The following is a 23,893-nucleotide window of genomic DNA, read 5'->3' as shown; positions in this document are numbered from 1 at the left end:
AAACAAAAAAAGACAGACAATGTTGAAAAAAAAAACACAATATTTAGTACTTTTTGCTATAATAAATATCCCAATTTTTTTTTTTTTTAAACTATCTTTTTCCTCTGTTTAGGCCGATATGTATTCTTCTACTTATTTTTGGTAAAAAAAAAAAAAAAAAAATCGTAATAAGGGTATATTGATTGGTTTGCGCAAAAGTTATAGCATCTACAAAATAGGGGATAGATATATGTAATTTTTATTATTAACTTTTTTTTACTACTAATGGTGGCGATCTGCGATTTTTATTGTGACTGTGACATTGCGGCGGACAGATTGGACACTTTTGACACCATTTTGGGACCACTGTAATTTATAAAGCGATCAGTGCTATAAAATGCATTGATTACTGTATAAATCTCACTGGTAGGGAAGGGGTTAACACTAGGGGACGCTGAAGGGGTTAAATGTGTGTCCTAGGGAGTGATTCTAACTGTGGGGTGAGGGAACTGATGAGGGGAGGAGACCGATCGGTGTTCTTATATACAAGGACTTTTGATAAATATAACTTGAAGAAAGGAAAGGAAGTTTGTAAAAAAAGGTGAAAATCATGTAAAAATTAGTCTAAGGTAAGCACTGCAATGATATCTCAGAATATGCTAGTTGAAAATATACTTTGCCTTTACTAAAGGTAAGAAAATGAATATCTGTCCAGGGCCCACTGGCAAAAAATAAAATAAAAAATGGAGCATGGAACAAAAGAGGTCAAATCAAATTTTCTTTGCATTTCTAGAAAGCGAAAAAAAAAACAAAAAAAACCCCTTGAAGAATTAAATAAACAAAGGATGCTTTTATATTTTTGCTTTGAGATCATCTTTTAAAAGAAGAGTCAACTCTTTTAAGTGGCATAAATGTTGTCCTAGTTTTCTATACCTACTACCAAAAAAAACAAACAAAATAAACAAATAATTTAATTAATGCCGAACTCCAAGCAGATATAAAATATACCAATCAACACAGCTGCAATGAGTTTCTTACATTATTAAAGTCTTTTTTTCAATTCAACTAGTCTAAGTACCTGATTTTGACTTTGTATCAGCTTTTTACAATCCCCTTAGAAGGAGTGGGAGTGGCAAGGCTGGAAGCTCACTGAACCCATATGTGCTGAAATTTAACAAGCTGACAAGAGAGCAATGTAAGCAGAGGGATAACCTCATGAGTGTACTGCTGATCTTTTACTGTCCAGTCAACAAAGAAATTCATTCTATCTTAGCATGCTGTGTATGGGCCTGTGTAAACTCTCTAACATGAAAGTGGTTGTAAAGGCTGAAAGCAAGGCAATGGCTAATTAATTGAAAAGTCTGCCCTCCTTGTACTGCTAATATGTTTTCTCAGATGTTAAAGTATATGTAAAATCCGAACAATAAATTTATCTTAAAGGATAAGTTCACTTTTTAGAAAAATAAATAAATAAATAATTGTACATTTTTTGCAGGTTAAACAAAATGTGCATTTATTTATGAGCCTGTAAAGCATTGCACCAGGATCAGCAGATCGCGGGTACCATGCAGGTCTCCAGCAGATCTGCCAGTGTATCTGTGTACCCGTACATCCCGTAGGGGCAAGAATATACAATCGGAAGAGACAATGAACTACCATGGCGCTCCACGGCGCCGTGGTAGTTCACTGAAAACTACAAGCCGACAGCTACAAAGGCTGCAGGACCTTGAAGTTTTCCATTCACAGGACACTGTAAATGAGCGACGTGGCCGGAGCCCCACGCGGCCATGTTTTTAAAAAAAATTGTAACAGCTAGTGTCAGATCGGGGAGGTGTGGGGGCCAGACCATTCGTACCATGTTACACTCTGAATAAGGGTGTAACACGTTACAGAAGCTGAACTTATCCTTTAAGCCGGCCATAGACAGTGGATTTTCTCTCCTGCAACCATGGGTTGCAGGAAAGAAAATCCCTTGAATTCCCCCATCAATATAGTCCGAGTTGACGGGGGAATCCCTCTCATGAATCTATTGTGTTCTCCCAGCATGGGGGCGGGGGAGGCCATCCTGGACGGGAGAACACACAGTGATTATTGCTAGCGGCTATAGCCGCTGGCAATATTTGCAAGAAAAATACAAAATGCTGGTTGTACCCCAATTTGATTGATCGATCAACTTGGGTACAAGCAGCCTGCCCATACATTGTTTGAACCGTCCATGGTCGGCTTTATTTGCTCCCCTTTCATCTTTTGAATATACTAAAGTGTTTTTTAATAAATAAATAATAAATGCAACCACCACATCCACATTACATTTTTGTTCCTGGGCTTAGATGCACTTAAAAGCAGACAAACATACATAACATTTAAAATCCTTCTGCAATGAATGATGTAGTCATTAGCAACCAAATCTCTCAGCTGTTACTTTTGTGCTACAGGGCAGAAAATACAGGCAGACATCTGAAGCAACACTGACATTATTCCTCTGCTCTCATTTCATAAAGCGCAATTGTTGTGAATCTATTATTCTCCAGCTGCTCTTAGACTACAAATTCTAGCAACCACCTGCAGCCAACAGTGTAAGAAAACACAGCCCAATCTGCAGTCATCAACAAACAGCTTCAGACAATAAAATTTGTATTCTGGAGAACTTTTCCTGCAGTACAAAAAACTTTTCAGACTAATAATATTGCACAAAAAGTTCACGCTGCTACCAAATGGTCAGTAATTGACCTGTCACAGCTGTCCACAGGGAGCCTTTTACCTTCCACATACAAAAACCGTGTGCAATCTTTACAGCAAACCTTGACAGAATTTCTCCACTTCATTCCAAAAAAATGCAATTATCTAGGATACAATGTCTGAGAAGCATTCTCCCTCCATATCCACATTTTCTCTGAAAAAAAAATAGCTTTTTAGAAAAAACCCACACTAAGAAAAAATAAGATGCTGCCAGAACAGAGCTCTCTTTCTGAAAATGCTAGTTGCTTGGCTGACAAGCTGATCCAGTTGCTTTAATACTAATGCCACGTACACACGAGCGGAATTTCCGTCGGAAAAATCTTGGATGGTTTTTCCAACGGATTTCCGCTCAAGCTTGCCTTGCATACACACGGTCACACAAAAGTTCGCTGAACTTTCGACTGTCAAGAACACGGTAACGTACAACACTATGACGAGCCGAGAAAATGAAGTTCAATGCTTCTGAGCATGCGTCGAACTGTTTCCGAGCACGCATAGGAATTTTACACGTAGGGATTGGTACAGACGATCGGAATTTCAGATCGGAACTTTTTCCGACCGAAAGATTGAGAACATGCTCTCAATCTTTTGCTGGCTGGAATTCCGCCAGAAAAAGTCAGATGGAGCATACACACTGTCGCATTTTTGGACCAAAAGCTCTCATCGGACTTTTGCTGGCGGAATTTCCGCTCGTGTGTACGGGGCATTAGAAGTCCTGACTTGAATGAAAGTGCACTCAGAAAGCAGCAAACCAATGATAGGCCACTACCATTTTCAGAAGCAGAGCAGCCTACCGATTTAGTTCAGTACAGTAATTTTTTTTAAATATTGTATTTCTGTATTTCCAAAATCAATCTGGGCTCTCTAGCATTTTTTTCTGTATTTTGACAAAAGTTAATATAAGGCAGTGTTATCAATAGCAACTTAACCAATTTCTTACAAGTATGGGAGTAAATGTGCCTAATTTGCAAAACATCTGGCCATTTATTGTAAAATCTTTAAAACATAGCAGTTTTGGCCTTACAGTGCTTACATTTGGAATATACAGACATGAAGATAAAACATTGACATCCTCTACATGTGTTTCACAGTAAATCATTATCTATCCCCCTCTATTTGACATGAGTTGACTCCTTGATGTAGACTGGGGACCAGTCAGGGGAAGCAAAAAGATAAACCGCAACAAGTTTTGTGGGCCTCCAACCCCACTTCCTCAGGTTCTGTGAAACATATACTATAGAGTAGAATTATACAAGATTGAAATTAGGAGCCTGGGGACCACCATCCACACCAAATCTTTCCTTGGGAGGAGGCCTGACAGATACATTTTGTACTGTATGGGGGAGCTTAGCAATCTTCCCTTCCAGAGAAAGAGAGGAAAGCAAGGCTCCCTTTCTTGCTGGTTCCCACAAACCGTCCTCCAGACTCAGGGCTGGACTGGCCTACCGGGACACCTGGACATTTCCCGGGAAGGCTGCCTGCCCCGGGGCCGCTTTGGATCTATGGCTATGCTGTGGCTGCAGCGCTCCCCTCCCTCCTTCTCACGCACAGTGGGAGACCGCTGTGTCACAGAGCTGTGAAATGTTTGGCCGCGCTATGACAAAAGTCCCACCCTCCTCCTAGACCAGCTCGTGTGATAGGCGCAGTGTTCTGTCTATCACAGAAGTTGGTCTAGGAGGAGGGCGGGACTTTTGTCACAGCATGGCCGAACATGATTTCACACTCAGCTCCGTGACACAGCGGGAGATGCCCGCTGTGCATAATCCACAAACTAAGGCTACAACGATGGTGAGGCTGTAATGAGGGCGCAGTGAGGCTGCAATGAGGGTAAAGTAAGGCTGCAATGAGGGCACAGTAAGGCGGCAATGAGATGGGCACAGTAAGGCGGCAATGAGATGGGCACAGTAAGGCGGCAATTAGATGGGTACAGTGAGGCTGCAATGATGGGCATGTGAAGCTGCAATGATGGGCACAGTAAGGCTGCTACAATGGTGAGGCTGCAATGAGGGCACAGTAAGGCGGCAATGATGGGCACCCCTTGGCATCAAAATTATTTTCGGGGATAATCATGAAACAATTATAAATAATGGGTAAGACAAAAAAACAGACTTGGTGAACTGCAGCAAACTATGAGGAAAATAACAGTGTGACAAATAAAACGAAACACAAAGGTTTAATACCAGTAAAACATGAGGATATTAGCAGTGTGCTAAAAAATAAAATTCAGGGGATTAATAGTAGTGAACAACTGTGAAACATGGAGCTAACAGGGGCCTAAATTCCAGTAATATAAGGTGCAGCAGTCAGGACTTTGTAGCATATAGAGAACAGCAGGCAGGTCTGTCATATGTCTATGTCTATAATACATATAATGGTCAGTGCACCTCCTTCATGGTGGTCTGTGTGTTCCTGCTGTAAGGTGGTCAGTGTGCCCCATTTATGATGGTAAGTTTGCCCTCTAGCAGTCACCATGTGTCCACTAAATTGAAGCTAATGTGCACCCATTTATGGTGGTCACTGTGTGCCTCCTTTATTGTGCTCAGTTTGTGCTCTCTTTTTTTGTGGTCAACACTTGTTGAGGAACAGGGGGTCAGAAAATGGACACAGGACAGTTAAACATATTCTACGGCATGCATTACCAGTGGGGGAGGGGGTGCAGTTCCACATCCTTGCCCTGGGTGCTAGACAAACCTGTCCTGGTACTGAGTGGGCGTACATGTACACCTGGATAGCACCACACAGGTACCAGGCTGCTTCCTTCCATGTTAAAGTGCAGAAGGATATTGGGGGTGAGAACTACAGATACAGCATTAGGCCAGAAACCCCCCAGCCCGATACTGTCTGTAAAGAATACAGCAAGTCAATAACAGTCACAGTGACTTGTTCTGTAAGCAGTCGACATGTAACCTGCAGTCTCAGTCCATCCTAGTTTGACAGGTACATGTTTAATGGCAGCTGCAGCAGATCCCACTCCCAACAACACCCTACGCAAGTCTCTGTACTCAAAAAGAAGGGGTTGTCTCAGGGCCAGTTCACACCACATGCAGTCCAGTGCAGAAACGCATGGATAAGTAGGTTATATTTTTTTTGTATAATCTTTATTTTAACTTTTTCAAAAGTACAAATCATAAATAAAAAGGAAAAATAAAACAGGGAAAAGAGAAAAGTAGTCATCATCCAGGTTATATGATTTTTAATGGCATAGTTCACACCAGTGCAGTCAGGTCCAGTGTCTTCCAGTTTAGGAAAAAAAAAAGTACAACATGCTGCATTTTTTCTGCACTGAACTGTACTGGAACACAGTAAAATGCATCAAAAACGCACACAAACTCACCAAAGAAGCACTGGAACACACATGTTCTTATTTAAGGTGAAGAAAAATGAGGGGGAAAAAGATGCATCAAAAACACGTATGCAGAAAAGCCTCCGAAACGCATCTGGACTATGTTTCTATTGTGTGAACTGGCCCTTAATGCAACATGCCAACACACAACAGATGTCTTTGTCAGTACATACAAAGTTGTGAATGTGCCCAAAGAGTCCATCTTACGATTAATATTCCAAACTGCTTCAGGGATTCAGGAGTGCCTATTGCACAGGGTGCAATACTCAGGAGAACACACCGCACAGGGTGTAGGACACAGGAGTGCGCATCGCACAGGGTGTAAGACTCAGGAATGCATATTGCACAAAACTCCGGAGTGAATACTGCACAGAGCGCAAGACTCCGAAGTGCATATTGCACAGGGTGCAGATCTCAGGAGTACGTATCACACAGGATGCACTAAGGATTTTGTATTGCACAGGGCACTGGTGTGGGCACAACACACCAGTGTACCTCCAAACATTACTTTGATCTGAGGGTTTTAATCCTATGTCTATATGGCTTTGTATAATAATTGAGTTTAACTTGCCATTAACAGTACAACTATGTGTGCAAAAATTGGAATCTTAGAGCCCTTTCACACTGCGCCGCGGGCAGCGTTAGTGGAAGGGCACCGCTAATTTTAGGGGCACTTTACTGTAGCTTTAGCGGCGCATTTCGGTCGTTAGCGGTGCGCTTTTAACCCCCACTAGCGGCCGAAGAAAAGATTAAATGTGCCTGTGAAGCGCCGCTGCCAAAGTGCCTTGCAGGCGCTTTGGCAGCAGTGCCCATTCATTTCAATGGGAAGTGGCAGTGGAGGAGCAGTGTATACACCGCTCCTTCACCGCCCCAAAGATGCTACTTGCAGGACTTTTTTTTAAACATCCTGCCAGCGCAGCGCCCCAGTGTCAAAGCACTGGGGCTGCAGGGGAGGCATTTTTCAGGCGCTTTACAGGTGCTATTTTAAGCCCTTTAGCGTCTGAAAAATGCCCCAATGTGAAAGGGATCTTAAACAAAGACACACATGCTTACTTGCACGCCGGTTTTCAAATGGTTGTAAAAATATCACTTGATGTGGAAAAGGTTGCTGACCCCGATGCAGAACTTTCTTAAAAGAGAAAGTATCTATATGACTCAGCAGAGGATTTTTGGCTCATTTAAGCCCACCTCACTATATACTGTTTTGGCTATATGGTAATGTACTGGAAATGAAAAAGAAACAAGTGAGTTTTCTAAAGGGGTGATGGCAGAATTTACAGGGGATGTAAAGTACCACAAGCCTGTTCACTTAAAGACATAGAGATGGCTACTATATTGTGACAGATGCATGGCTACCCTAGTTTTAATTTTTCTCACCAGAAAAGACTGCTTCTGCTCCCATCCCCATGGAAGATACTTTAAAAGCTTAAAGAGTAACTCCACTTTTGTTGAGAAAAACACCTTCCCCTCCAGGTGATCTATGTACATTGCAAGGATATTAACAAACTTTATTGCAAATTCATGCCTTTTGTTATTCTGAACAAAGAGCTGTTTGTTTCCCTGTGGCCATGTTGTAAGGGAATCTAATAGGAGGATTCATAATTATCAATCAGCTGCTGCTCCTGCAGAGCTCTAGTGAGGAAAATTGCAGTGTCTATGTCCCTTTAGATGTGATTTCCTATTGGGAGTATCTCAACAAAAATGACATTTTTGTTGCAGGGGATGCCTGAAATCCAATTTGTATCTTAGTGCAGACTTCTGGGAAAATCAGTGAGTCAATCAAACAAGCAGTAAATAATGTTTCTGGGGGCGTTCTGTACAAAGGCCTCCAGGTAGCCATATTGCATTTTACAGAAAATTACAGTGCTGCAGATTGAAAAGGATAGGCAATTTTTAATAATATTCAATTACGATGTGACTTGTGTCGCAATTGTATATGCTATATTCTTTTTTTTTCCTACAATTTTTTCCCCAAGAAAGTAGAGTTACCCTTTAAGTAGTCAAGGCTACCAGTACATAGAGTACTCTGTAGCACTCTTGCAACAACATGTAGATCATCTCACTCTTGACTCTGGCCAACTTTTGCCTTTATCCTCAACTAATTACCAGGAAAGTTCAAAAGGGCCTCTGCATTAGCAAGAAAAACTGTATCCATGATGACTGACAATCTGATAATTCACAATACCAGCATACAAAAGTATTGCTTTTAAAATTATGTTTTTCATGGTCACGGTTGCACTGTGGTGTATCTCACATAAGAAATTATAGACATAATAAAAGAAAAAAAAAAACTGTATGAAATATTTTAGTGATGCCGGTTACAAAGTACTAGACTAACTTATTCATAAAGCAATAACAACCATGCATACATTGTTTATGACAGCAGATAACAAACAGAATTTGTTGACTTTTATCACGGCCAGACTTCGCTTGACTGACTTGTTGTGTTTAGGCAGACTGAAAAGTTTACGCTCTTTCCAGAAAACTGTTCAACTGGGAATGGAACATTTACATTATTTAATGAATAGTGTAAAGCTTACATAAGGCTTGGTCTAAGAATGGCTGCACCCATGCATGAAGAAATGAGTCTTGATGCTAATGTGAATTCAGGCTAAACCTTCACTTACATTTCATGCTGAGACATGGAAATCAGTACATTCTATGTTCATGTAATGGGCACAAAGAACTAGAGCATGGTTCTGTTGCTCCACATCAAACATGAATTGTCGAGCAGTAGGGGGCCATGATGTCACTGATTGGAAACAAAGTATACCACCCATAAACTCTTCACAATACATAAAACAGCTAATAATCCCAGTTCTAATATGGGCTACATTAAAAATGATAAATGGGAAAAGACTAAGGCCTAGTACACACATACAGTAGCAAGCCAAGCATCTTTGAAGGAGATGCTAGGAAGGCTTTCAGAAAAGTGCTTAATTTATAAATATAATCACCTGGCCACAGCCATTATATGGTTCTAAACAATTACTAGTACACTATTGCTTTCCTAAAAACCAAAAGAATTTACACTATACAGCCAAGTTTGTGGATCCATGATGATCACACCTACCCTTTTAACCAAATAGATATGGAAACCCCTCCAAATTTTTGAATGGACTTGTTTCAAGTGAAGAGTATTGTTGATGCATACAATGACATGCAATGGCATTTTTAACAATTGTGAGCTTTCGAAATGTTGCAAATATTTAAGGGGAAGGCAGTTTTCTGTTCTAGCATGTTGATGATGGCCATCAGAATACAATAGTCTGCAGATGGAGATTTGTCCATTCGTGCTTTTAGCATGAATGGAGGAATCTATACATATGGCTAGCTATAGGTTCATAGAAGAGGAATCGACTACAAAGAAAGGAAACTGAAAGCACCTTCCAGTGGCTGCCCTTATTCAGTTTTAACAGTTAGTCAAAAGAGAAATTCGGAAATACAAAAAAAAAACAAAAACAAACATACTCACCTAGATGGCTGCAGCACAGATCCATGCCACAGCTGTTCCCCGCCGGCTCTATGCTGATTGCTCAGTTCTCGGTGTTCAGTCTGCATAGAGCTGGTGATTGCCAGTCACCAGCTCAGGCTCTCAGTGGCTCTCTGAGAGACTGAACCAGCTGCTGACCCAGGCATGTGGGTGGATTCCAACTGTACTGTAAAGTTAAGATCTTTCTAGAGCCTGGACCGGCTGAGTGACGGGTCACAGGAGTGAAGAATGAAGTGCACTCCTGTGATCCATAAGAGAAGTAGGGCCAAAATAACTTTGGCCCTACTTCTCATTTTAAGTTAGTCAGTAGAAAAAAAGTTCAAACTTACCAGCTGGCTTCCAATACTTAACGACTTCAGTAGCAACAAAAGTCACCAATGGGTTCCTGTACAAGAGCAATCCTGTACGAGCCGTTTTTCACCTACTCTAAATATAAACACATTTACCAGGAATAGAGAAAGAAACAAAAAGAGCGATACAGATGAAAAGTAGACTTTGCAACACGCTGAACTACTATGGTTCATATATGCAACTGGGGTCAAACAGCAAACATTCTTTCACTTCCAGTCCAAATTGTTTGAAATGGCAGATGTACTGTAAATATTTCAATGGTAGAAAGGGAGTGAAGAAGTGCCTGTTGCCTGACATCACTTGGATATTAAAAACCATGAGCAGGGGTGAGGCCCCTTGAAGAATGCCCCCCCCCCCCCATCTTAGTGGTCAGCCAAATAAGCAGTGTCCAGGTCTGTCCAATACCCACTTCACTAATATCTAGTATAAACATGCTCACAGGTTCCTAGGGCACAAATGGATTGTGTGCCCCTTCCAATGGCAACATTTCCATCCAACAGGATATGCTGGCACCCCTTCCCACAAGATGACAATAAAACCTTTCCTTTGAGCAACTTGATGCCATTATTTTTGTATTATACACTTCAGAGGATTCCCAGTAAGGCTCCATTCACACTTGTACGACTCCAAAAATGTGCTGACTTTGGAGTGCAACTTTAATGCAACTTTGGATAGGTGCGACTTGTATACGACTTTGGCTTTGACCAGTGATAACGGACAACTGTTTCATTTTATAATATTCATGTATGACTTTCATACAACTTTTGAGGGTTGACATTGAAGTCTACGGCCCTAAAGTTGCATGAAAGTTGGTACATAAACTACTTTGAAGTAGCTGCAACTTTAAGTCGAACATATATGAATGGTTATCTTTGGAAAACATGGGGAATGACTTGTCATGTGACTTTGATGCCCAAAGTTGCACAAGTGTGAATGGAGCCTTTTGGCCCTTTTCACAGGGGCTTTCCGATCAGGGTCTGTCTGTCAGTTTTTCAAGCGGACCTGATCTGACACTCCAGTCTCCCCTATGGAGCAGCGGATGTCAGCGGATGCATGTTCGCTGACACCCGCCGCCATACGGTCCGATCCTACCTGCAAAAAACAGAGGGATGGTGGTCCTATTTTCCATCCGTCTGGCAGATCAGATGGAAATGGACAGGTGGTCAATTTACATCTGATTTCCCCATAGAGGTGAGTGGGACTGCAGCGGAGTGGACATGGACCTGTCATCAGCCTGATCAGCGGGGATCAGTGGAGCGATCCCGCGCTGAGCAAGCGGAATCAGATACACAGAGGCTCCCATGTGAAAGGGGCCTTAAACCATGGCAATATTGTCTAATTGGCTAATTATGACTGGGATATTTCGGTGGAGGTGTACATGGAATCTCACCACTGAATTAACAGAGAATTAAGAAGCAGAACGGTGATTCAAAATGCTTGTTACATATTCAATGGAAATATCAGTTTTAGGTAAGGCTGTCCTTTGAAAAAAAAATGACTGCAGTAAAAAAAAAAAAAAAGACAATGGCTGCCGCTGTCTGGATATTTATCTTCTATGTGATTTCTAACTTGGAAAAGTGATCTCATTAGCATAGGGTTCTCAATCAGAAGTTTGCTGTATTTATTTTTGTAGCTGTATTTATTGTGTGTTTAAATTGCTAGTATATATACACATGGCAAGACGTATAAACATAAACTCATTTATTTAATTATACTTATCAAATGTCAGGAAAATTAAAACAAAATTAGAAAAAACAATTCTGGTTTTGTCATTTGAAATTAGAAAAAGCAAAGTAAGGAGAAGAAGCTGTACTCTTGCTGGCAGGGAATTAGTTCAGAACAGAGAGCAGCTGCAAGCAATCTTGTGTGAAGGCATTTTTCACATGCTCTACTTTTCCTTCCTTTAAAGAATGCCTTAAACAATGTGGTTAGCTCAGCTGTGCATTTTATCCCTCTGGCACACCCAGGTCTCTGGCCTTAGATGACCACAGTAAAATATCACTACTAGGTCGCTGCAACTGTACCTTAACAGTGTGTAAGAAAATGCAGTGCTCAAAAGGGAAAAATATATGTAATTATATAAGAAATGGCTATTATATATATATATGATACCCTTGACCTTGTCTTCTCCTATCTGTGCACTCTGTGCAAACTTTCCAACAATCCTCTCCCACTCTCTGATCACCACCTTATTAGTTTTACTGTCTCCCTGTCTTCCACCTCCTCGCCCACCAACCACCTAACAGTTACACGTATAAACCTTTGCCACCTCAACCCTTCTCTACTCTCTTAATAATCACCTCTATGACAAAATCTCACCCTTGTGCTGCCCCAACCTAGCCACTTTCATCTACAACAGCTCACTGTCTTCCTCCCTAGACAAGCTTGCCCCCCTCACTACACGCAGAATTAGGCCCCGACTGCTACAACCCTGGCAAACAGATGACACCAGAAGTCTCAGAAAACGTAGCCACGCTCTTGAGCGCCTGTGGCATAAGACTAAGTTTCAGGAAGATTTCACACAATATAAATCTGCCCTCCTAAAATACCATTCCTGCCTTCACACTGCCAAACAGACCTACTTTATCACACTCATTAACACCTTCTCATCCAGTCCATGTCAACTCTTCTCTACCTTCAACACTCTACTCTGTCCTCCACTGCCTCCACCCACCAACTCACTCACTGCCCAGGAGATCGCCAATCACTTCAAAACTAAGATTGATACAATTCATGAGGAGATCTCCAATGCACAAAAAACCTCCCCCATGCAACACCCCATGTCCACAGATAAATCATTACTTCCCTCATTCAACCCTGCTACTATTAATGAGGTCACTAAACTTTTATCTAACACTCATTTAACCACCTGGCCCCTGGAGCCCGCTCCCTCGCAAATGCTACGCTCACCCTCAGTCGATTCTACACTCTCTAACTCACATTTTCAACCTCTCCCTCTCTTGTGGCATCTTCCCAAACTCTCTAAAAAATGCGCTAGTCACCCCTATACTGAAAAAGCCCTCACTGGACCCCACCAATCTTAACAACCTACGTCCCATCTCCTTACTTCTCCTCCAAACTTCTTGAAAGACTGGTCTACCACCGACTAAGCGACCATATGACCATGAATAAACTTCTTGATCCCCTTCAGTCCGGATTTCGCCCTCAACACTCGACAGAAACTGCTCTCCTTAAACTCTCAAATGACCCACTAACGGCTAAAACCAGTGGACATTATTCTGTACTACTTCTCCTGGATCTCTCTGCTGCCCTTGACACAGTGGACCACCCACTCCTGCTCAATAAACTCCACTCCTTTGGTCTCCGTGACTTTACTCTTCGCTGGTTCTCATCCTACCTATCCCACCGCTCCTTCAGTGTCACTTACAGCTCTACTTCCTCCTCTCCTCTTCCTTTCTCCGTTGGGATCCCCCAAGGTTCTGTTCTTGGACCTCTCCTTTTCTCAATCTACACAACCTCGGATCAGTTGATTGCCTCCCACGGCTTTAAATATCATCTCTACGCTGATGACACTCAAATCTATCTCTCCACCACCCAGCTCTCTCCATCTGTCTCCTCACACATTACCAACTTACTAGCAGACATATCGGCCTGGATGTCACATCACTTCCTCAAACTCAACCTATCCAAATCCGAGCTCATATTTCCTCCCTCAGGTGCCACTTCCCCTGATTTCTCTGTCTATATCAACGGCTCAACTATCAACCCATCTCCCCACGCCAAAGTCCTAGGTGTAATCCTGGACTCTGAACTAACCTTTCGCCCCACTTTCTATCACTATCCAAAATTTGCCGCCTCAACCTCCGCAACATCTCCAAGATACGCCCCTTCCTATCCAATGTCACCACAAAGCTTCTAATCCACTCCCTGGTCATTTCCCGCCTCAACTACTGCAACTCCCTTTTCATTGGCTTACCTCTAAATAGGCTATCCCCACTTCAGTCCATCATGAACGCTGCTGCCAGGCTCATCCACCTCACAAACCGTTCAGCGTCTGCTATACCCCTCTGCCAATCCCTCCATTGGCTGCCACTCAGTCACCGAATTAAATTCAAGATGCTAACTTACAAAGCCATCCACAACCTGGCCCCCAGCTACATCATTAACCTAGTCTCAAAATACCAACCTATTCGTTCTCTTCGCTCCTTCCAAGACCTCCTGCTCTCAAACTCCCTTGTCACCTCATCCCATGCTCGCTTTCAGGACTTCTCCAGGCCTCTCCCATCCTCTGGAATGCTCTACCCCAATCTGTCCAATTTTCTCCTATTTTATCCACTTTCAGACGATCCCTGAAAACTCATCTCTTCAGATAAGCCTGTCTGGCCCCCACCTAACAACTGTACATTTATCTTCTCATTCAGCACATCACCCACAGTTATTACCTCTTGTATCTCTTGACCTTCCCTCTTCGATTGTAAGCTCTAAGGAGCAGGGCCCTCTGATTCCTACTGTATTAAAGTGTATTGTATTTGTACTGTCTACCCTCAAGTTGTAAAGCGCTACGTAAACTGTTGGCGCTATATAAATCCTGTATAATAATATATATATATATATATATATATATATATATATAAAACCAGTCAACACAACCAATGGGATGAACGGTTTGATTATTTGCAGGGTGTTGCCTTATGAGTTTATGTGAAATTTCCATTAATAGCTGTAAAATATTGTAATTATGAATATATTTCATTTAGCTTTTATCTATGTACAGCGTGTAACATAGCTCCAAAGAAGTGTCTGTTAGACAATTCAGTGCCTAAGCTTGTGTATCTAAACAATGGGACCCAAACCTCATTGTTCTACACATACTCACTTCAAAGGATCCCATGTTTGGATATGCAATGAGAGGCCATGGCCAATCCATCATGAATACTTAATTTCCCTGAAAATGTAATCTACTTACAAGATTAAGTTTCCTGCTCAAAATAGTGTGGGACGAGGATTTGCTTTAAAGGGGGTTGACTTATGCAAAGTATAGGGATTGGAGATGTAGCCAGTCCTTACCCAGGATTAGAGAGGCCCACCAATCAGAGCCACGCCATGCCAACCAATGAGACATCAGCCTGTAATGATATACACAGACTAGATGGGAGGGAAACACACACTCTCTGATAGAGCAGTCACCTGAATGGAACCTTTCTGGGTCATAGTCTGGTAACTATTGGAACTAAATATGTTTATCTTATGTCTTTTCTATCCTACTGTTTGTAGATTAATGTTTTAAGGAATATACTCTGTAGTCCTTCATTTAATCCATGATTTTTACCCTTGTCCTGTACAATTAGATAGATTGCTGTGTATTAGTCTAGGCCTACTTTACTATATAGCAATACATTTTTGTTATTGTGTTAAAGCTTTCACTCATGGTCAAAGAACTCTCATTTAACCCAAATCATATCTGAGTGATATTAAAACTCAAATATAGTAAACGGTAACAAGGGCTATCTCCTGTTCTTTAAGATTAGCATGATCAAGGGATTCCCCATTGCAAATTCTTCAGTTAATATACTGTAAAATCACACATTCTAATAAAAGCATATTGAAACCCAAAGACAAAATTTAATACACTGTAGCTTACAAATCCTTAAATCAGTATTAAACCCAAAACCAAAAATATGATATTTTGCAGCATATCAATCATTAGCTGTAGTGGCTGCATTAGTTATCTTTGTTCCCTCTCTTTGCCCTAGTGATGCGGCCAGTAACACTCTTCTTGTATTAGGAATGCCCCCACTCAGGATTTTGGAGCACATGGGGCACCTTTGATGTACAAGCAGATTTAGATACTAACAAATTGAAGCCAAACTCTGGCAAATACTTTTCAAGCAGTTACAGCAACAGCTTTTTCCATTTTGGGCTAAACGTTTTACATAAATAAAGGCTGATTATTATAAGCACCGGTCAGTGGTAAATGGTTTGTCATCTCTGTAACTGCTACATTCTGCTGCAAAGCTTGTTCTTTTGAAAAACATTTGGCTGGATCACAAGGTGAAAATAGAAGAAAGAAAGCCTAAGGCTGGCCATACATTATACAATTTTCCTTTATATTGAACCATATAATATGAGGTCAAACCTAAACACTTTCAATTTGTAAGCAATCTGGCAGGTCACTGCACTAAATAGTTGAAGGTAAATCTAAAGGAAATTGAATTAAAAAAATGTATAATGTATGTCCAGCTTAGAAAAGAAAACTAATACAGCCATCACATCTAAGAAGCGGTAAGCTGCAGTATAGTAAATTGTTGCTTTTGGGTTTATTACCACTTTAAATGTGGTGGCTGCATTCCTTTATTTTTTTTACACTTTATTCCTCTATTTTCTCCTGTTGAAAGTCTGTTATTTTTCAATTTCCTTTAACAAACCAAGCTGTCCAACAAAAGTGTTGATTACAGGGTTGAGACAAAACATTTATCACTGACAAGGGTGCTTACAATGGTCAGCTTTTTTATGTAGTTGAAGCCTTTTCCCAAAAGTGAAAAAAACTTTGTAACGTCTCAAAAAGTATTAGCTTGAGCTAGCCTTTAAGTTGTTAGTCACTTATGTAAAGTCTATGTAATCTACTAGTCCATCTAACTCTATTCTCTGCAGAGGATTACTATGCTCTTCCATAGATACAGTGGAGTACAGACATCCTAAGACAGCATATATGTTAAATGCTGGAGCACTAGGTCAAAATAAAGGAAAAAAGCCTAAAAAAGAAAACAAATGCAACCACCACATTGAAGGATTGAATGTAAAGTTAGGGCCATACAATTTTCATACTTTTGGCTCTGTATGCCACCAGATTAAAATTAAAACAAAACAATCCAAATTAATTTGAAGTGCAGACTTTCAGCTTTAATTCAAGGGATTGAACATAAATATCTGAAAAAATAAATAAATAAAATAATAAATAAAAATTATATCAAGTACAAATTTTAGGAACTGCAACCATTTTTCTACACAGTCCCCCCATTTTCAGGGGCTCAAATGTAATTGGACAAATGAATATAATCATAAATAAAATGTTCATTTTTAATATTTTGTTGAGAATCCTTTACTGGTAATGACTGCCTGAAGTCTGGAACCCATGGACATTACCAAAGACTGGGTTTCCTCCTTTCTGATGCTTTGCCAGACTAACTGCAGCTGTCTTCAGTTGTTCTTTGTTAGTGGGTCTTTCTGCCTTTAGTTTTGCCTTCAGCAAGTGAAATGCATGCTCAATTGGGTTGAGATCAGGTGACTGACTTGGCCACTGCAGAATATTCCACTTCTTCTTTTCCTTCAAAAGCTCCTGGGTTGCTTTTGCAGCGTATTTTGGATCATTGTCCATCTGTAGTGTGAAGCGCCGTCCAATCAACTTTGCTGCATTTGGCTGAATCTGGGCTGACAATATATCTCTAAACAATGCAAAATTCATCCAGCTGCTTCTGTCTTCTGTCTCATCATCAATAAACAACAATGACCCAGTGCCAGTGGAAGCCCTGCATGCCCACGCCATCACACTGCCTCCACCATGTTTTACAGATGACGTTGTGTGATTTGGATATGAGCTGTTCTAAGCCTTCTCCACACTTCCCATCATTCTGGTACAGATAAAACTTAGTTTCATCCGTCCAAAGAATGCTTTTCCAGAACTGGTCTGGCTTTTTTTAGATATTTTTTTGGCACTGTCTAATCTGGCTTTTCTATTCTTCAGGCTTATGAATGGTTTTCACCTTCTGTATTTGCTCTTGTGAAGTTTTCTCTTGGTTGTAGACTTTGACAATGATACGCTCCTGGAGAGTGTCCTCCACTTGTCTGGATGTTGTGAATGGATTTTTCTTTACCATAGAGGATCCTGCAATCACCCACCACTGTTGTCTTCCGTGGATGTCCAGGCCTTTTGTATGTTGCTGAGCTTGTGTTCTTTCCTCAGAATGTACCAAACTGTTGATTTGGTCACTCCTAATGTTGCTGTTATTTCTCTGATGGATTTGTTTAGTTTTTGAAGCCCTACAATAGCCTGTTTCACTTGCATTGGCAGCTCCTTTGAACACGTGATGTAGGTTCACAGCAATAGATTTCAAATGCAAATACCACACTTATGCTGGCCATACACTATACGAAAAATCGGCCGAAAAATCGTTCGTATAGACACTTTGTTCGTTTTTTGGCAAGTTAATGGGCACAAATCGATAATCGTTTGTGACGTTTTTGTGGAAAAAAAACGAACGGGAAGTTTGGAAAATTTCTGCCGAACGTACGATAAATTGCAAGGTTAATGTGTTTCCCGTCCGAACTGTCTGCACTAGGTATATGTAAAAAAACGAACAAAAAATTATTTATTCATGTCCACTGAACAATTTATTGGTCATTATATGATGGCACGATAGTTTGCGGTCACGGTCAAACGTTCGTTTTTCGAAAATGGGTTCGGCCGATTTTCTGTATAGTGTATGGCCAGCATTAGAATCAACTCCAGATCTTTTACCTGCTTAATTGATGAAGAAATAATGAAGGAGTAGCCCACACCTGGCAATGAAACAGCTTTTGATTCAAATGTCTAATTACTTTTGGTCCATTGAAAAGGGGGGGGTGGCTATTCTTTAGAGATGTAATTCCTAAACCCTTCTTCTGATTTAGATGTACATACCCTCAAATTAAACCTGAGAGTGTGCACTTTCAGCCCATATTCATTATTTAACTATAGCTTGAATATGTTTTAGTAAATACCTGAAAAAAATCTAAAATTGTGCTTGTGTCCAAATATATATGGACCTAACTGACATTAACCCTAACATTTTTGCCTTGGCTTTAAATAAGCTTTTAGGAACTTTCCTTGCAGCTAAGGGCAGTGAGCTGGTGTAGTCATTTAATTAATGGCATAAAAACAACATAATTTCCTTGAGGTCATGTTGCTTTGATACGTTAAGTTGGCCACATGATTGTTCAAATGTCCAGGTGCGATGTTATCACGGGTGGTATTTTGGACTATCAGGACAAGGGTTCTCTCGGGTGAGGTGGATATTGTGACGTCACCTCACCACCTCTTCACCTTATCCAATCAGAGAATGCTTTCCATTCATTCAGAAAGTGCAAAGCATTCTCTAAATGGTGCCAATGCTGTGTGGCTGACCTGTATTTCCAATGCATCAGGGTGGCCACTCAGCACAAGACCCAGAAAAAAGTGGAGATGACCGGAGAAGTGTTTACTTTCCAACTTATTTCCAAATTCCCAGGGCATTGGCTAGGTATGGTATATACAGTGGGGAAAATAATTATTTGATCCCTGCAGATTTTGTAAGTTTGCCCACTAACAAAAAAAAGAAAGCTCTATAGTTTTTATCACAGGTGTATTTTAAATGACAGAGACAGAATATCAACCAAAAAGCCAGAAAAACACATGATACAAATGTTATAAATGGAGTTGCAGTTCAGTAAGTAAAATAAGTTTTTGATCCCCAAGCAAAACATGACTTAGTACTTAGCCACTCCTTTGTTGCCTTGACGGTATGTTTTGAGTCATTGTCATGCTCTGGGTAAGGGAAGAAGGTTCTCATCCAAGATTTTACAATACATGGTCCCATCCATTGGTCCCTCAATGTGGCAAAGTCGGCTTGTACCTTTAGCAGAGAAACAGCCCCAAAGCATCATGTTTCCACCTCCGTGTGTGACTGTAGGGATGGTGTTCTTGGGGTCATAGTCAACATTTTTTCTTCCTTCAAACATGGTGAATCGAGTTAATGCAAAAAGAGCTCAATTTTGGTCTCACCTGACCACAGCACTTTCTCCCAATCCTTCTCTGAATCATTTAGATGTTCATTGGCATGACTGTACATGTGCCTTCTTTAGGAGGGGGACTCGCACTGTTTGGAGGAAGAAAAATGCTGACTATGACCCTAAGAACACCATCCTACAGTCAAGCACGGGGGTGGAAACATTATGCTTTGGGAATGGCTCAAGAAGCACATTTAGGCAATGGAGTAGAGAAGATCCACACAGAGTGGCCCAAAATCCCTCCTGAGAGGTAACCAACTACAAGAAATGTCTTACCTCTGTGCTTGCCAACAAGGCTTTCTCCACCAAGTACTAAGTCATGTTTTGCTTGGGGATCAAATACTTATTTTACTCACTGAACTGCAACTCAATTTATAACATTTGTATCGTGTTTTTTTCTGGACTTTTGGTTGATATTCTGCCTCTATCATTTAAAATACATCTATGATAAAAATTATAGACCCTTCAAGTGGGCAAACTTACAAAATCTGCAGGGGATCAAATAATTATTTTCAACACTGTACATAGTTACATTGGTCCAATCTGGACAAAAATAAAAATATAACATGCCTGGAATTATTTTTAAAAGACCTATCTTCTGAGGGCTTGATGGAGAGGAAGTTGTACCTGAGGACCTGCAGTACAAGGATATCCCTCGGCTTCTGCTTCATTCTTTCATTGTTTGGCTCTGCACTTTCTATACCTATTCTACTGCTTCTAGGTAATTACCCTATCAGTCATTGGTGGAAAACACTGACACGAGAAAGCAAAGCCCTGACTCTACCAAGATGGTCTCCTTGCCACAGAAACAGTGCAGAAATAGGCAAGTTATTATTGAGGCTACCTGAAGCCTACATGCAATGGTCATGGTTAGTGCCTTGCCCTTTTTGGTTGCTTTTTTTGACACATTTTTTTACATTACATTCCCACTTTGAAAAGTGATGCTAGGTAGACAAATAAGTACACCATTGAAATACAAACTAGGCAAGGGAAGAATGCATGGGGTTGATTTCCCAAAGGCACACTGGCTATTCACTTTACAAGGGTAGTAAGGGAACTTGAGGTTGAAACTCTGCAGACTAGTATCATCCAATCATGTACAAGCAAACATGCTTTTTTTATTTCTTGCACATGATCGGGTAGTCTTTACAAAGTGAAACTTTACCACTTTCACTAAGCACCAAGCAAATTGCCTTGCAAAGTGAACAGCCTTTTTGCCTTTAGTAAATCAACCCTATAGTGATTATCACATGGAAAAACAATTTCAAACGGCTATATCTGAAAATATTTTTTGCAAGTGAATCTAAATATTACAGTTATTTTGTTTTTACCACAAATAGCACTGTCCTGAGCAATAAAGCAAGGATGTGAATAATGTTTTTTATAATGCTTTTATCTCAGGCACTAGAAAAGGATGCAGCAACATCTGCAGTCCAGTACATTTTATACACAATGTCTGTATGCAGGCTGCCAGTTGCAAACAAGCATACAAGAATCTGGAGCAGTAGAGATTCTTGTATATCAGCAGGGGATTGTATATCTGCTGTGACAGCGCTAGGCCCAGCCAAGGGAAAAGTGACACAGGGTTCGCACTAATGCTGAGTGCAAGGCTCCAGAGTATTGTATCTGAGCAGAGAAGACGGGGGGGGGGGGGGGGGGGGAGTCTGAAGGATTCAAAGAATCTTGGGTGGGACGAAGCCTTCAATCCTTTGTGTGGGTCTTATTGGGGACCTGCAGGTTGCATGAATGTGTAGGTGTGCATTCTTATAAGAGAGGCCTAGCCACAGCGCACGCTCCCATCAGAAGAAAAGTGTGTGCTCCATCCAGGAGACACGAGTTATCCTATTAGGAGAGGTGATCCACTTGAGAGACTGCATTCCATGTTGGAAGAGAGATTCCTTACCCACAGGACTGGGAGAGTCGGGCTGACCGAGTCTAGAGGACTGGGATTGCTGGGGCGACCAGGCAAGTCCAGAGTACTGAGGGAACCCATAAGTCTCGGAGGTGTGAGAGAGTCCAGGGTGCTGGAGTTCCCTTACTGAGAGGCCAGGGAATGAGCCAGGAAAGCCAAAAGAGCTGGGTTTGAAGCATCCTGACAAGAGAAGCAGAGCTACTGAAGAGTTAGCCAGGTGGCTTGATATTTTCATTATCTTTTTTGTTGGTGATAATCCCCTGTGTGTGTAACTTTTTTTGTTTTAGACTTGTCAATAAAGGGTTGCTGGAAAGCCTTTAACCACAGCTTGGACAGGCATGGACTTATTGAATCACATCTACCACTGAGCTAAACAGCCCCCATATGAAACTGCTTATTATCAATGTACTATTTGTGGCCCATTTTTTAACAAACACGAAACTAGAAAACCTATACTAAATCTTTCAACTGTAAAATCCAATGTTTAAGTACAAATGTTGACATTAGATATACTTAACTCAAGAGCAGGTAACAGGATTGCAGTCAACACAGTCTGTACTTTACTAGGGACCAGTACTTCGGTTAAAAATTATAGTTGTATTAGAAATAATAATGACCATAATGATATTTTATACTATGGTAAAATTATTAATGCTCTTGCACACAATTATTCTATACCCCCAATACAAACTTCTTAAACTATAGCCTTTTAAACTTTTTTTTCTGTTATAAAAGGTTTTAGTGAGCATTTAGTGAGTGCAAAATATGGTGCAGCTCTGCTCAGAAACCAAGCAGCTTTCAGGTTTTATTTGTCAAAGCTTAAATGAACAAACTGAATTTAGAAGCTGATTGGCTACCATGAACAGCTGCACCAGATTTTGAACTCTCCGCTTTAAATAAATCAACCCTATAGTTACATAGTTAATCTGGTTGAAAAAAAAGACACAAGTCCACCCAGTTCAACCAGAAATAAAAATCAAAACACACAAATCAAAACCTCCATATACACCATCCTATACCCACAGTTGATCCAGAGGAAAGCAAAACAACCCCAATAAAGCATGATCCAATTTGCTCTAGCAGTGAAAAAATTCCTTCCTGATCCCCTAAGAGACAAATCGGATATTCCCGGATCAACTTTACGTATAAATATTAGTATTCAGTAATATTTTGTGCATTTAGGAACGTATTCAGGCCTTTAAAAAAAAAAAATCTACTGAGCTGGCAGGAACTAGCTGTTGAGGGAGGCTCATTTTCACAGCTCTTACTGTGAAAAGCCTTTCCATATTTGGATGTTAAATCTCTTTTACCCCATATGTACAGAGTTTCCCCTTGTCCTCTGTTATGACCTCCAAGTGAATAACTCACCACCAAGTTCAATATACGGTGCAACGCTAGGATTTTTGACTGCATTGGGTGTACATGGTTTATTTCAGTCTATAGCACAAATTTAGAGGGTTATAAATCTAAGAAAATACTTATTACGGAGGGTGATCTGTGATTGAGGTCTAACCTCACCCCTTCCATACTGGAAATGTCACAGTTTAGTTTTTCTTAAAAGCCTCCGTAATGGGGCCCCCTCCTACCCCAGGCCCCACAGGGCTGCTATGGTTATTGTTATGCCACTTTGTAGCCCAGTACCTGAAATGTATTGTTTTTGCCAACCCCTTCCACTGCATGACATTCAGCATGGCTTAAAGGGGTTGTAAACCCTCATGTTTTTTCACCTTAATGCATAAAACACCTGGCAGTGACCGGCCCCCCAGACCCCCCGTTTAACTTACCTGAGCCCTGGAACTTCACCCGGCGGGGACGCGCTGTCACTCTGCCCAGGTTCTCAGCTCTTGACTGGATAGATTGATAGCAGTGCAGCCATTGGCTCCTGCCGCTGTCAATCAAATCCAATGATGCAGGTTCCAGGGGCAAGGTCGAGTCATACATTTGGCCACTATGGACGCTAAATGATGGACTCGGGAGCACACCCGCAAGGTAATCCCCCGGGACACGCTTCTCCAAGGGGTTATCTGATGTGGGGAGGAGCCGCTAAGCCGCCGGGGGACCCAAGAAGACGAGGTTCGAGGCCACTCTGTGCAAAACGAGCTGCACAGTGGAGGCAAGTATGATGTGTTTGTTATTTAAAAAAAAAAAAAACGAACCCTTACAATCACTTTAAGCAATTATGTGTTTTTGTTCATACTTTTTAGATTAAAAAAAAGGGAGTGGACGCATGGATTAAAAGTTATAAACATGGAAATATTATAAAAGTAGGTTTTCCTTCCCAGAAAAGATTGCAGTTCTTCTGAATATAATGTTT

At 41.0% G+C, this 23,893-nt stretch overlaps 1 protein-coding gene across 8 annotated transcripts in view; it reads right to left on the bottom strand.

Annotated features, from left to right (window-relative positions):
- The window catches only part of DIP2C (disco interacting protein 2 homolog C), a 751,814-nt gene that overhangs the window by 155,310 nt on the left and 572,611 nt on the right, over positions 1 to 23,893 (bottom strand). The window lies entirely within an intron of this gene.

This window comes from Aquarana catesbeiana, linkage group LG05 (genome assembly GCF_042186555.1).
Source record: "Aquarana catesbeiana isolate 2022-GZ linkage group LG05, ASM4218655v1, whole genome shotgun sequence".
Taxonomy (NCBI): domain Eukaryota; kingdom Metazoa; phylum Chordata; class Amphibia; order Anura; family Ranidae; genus Aquarana; species Aquarana catesbeiana.
The sequence above is the reverse complement of the archived record's forward strand: the minus strand, read 5'-3'. Positions and strand labels throughout refer to the sequence as shown.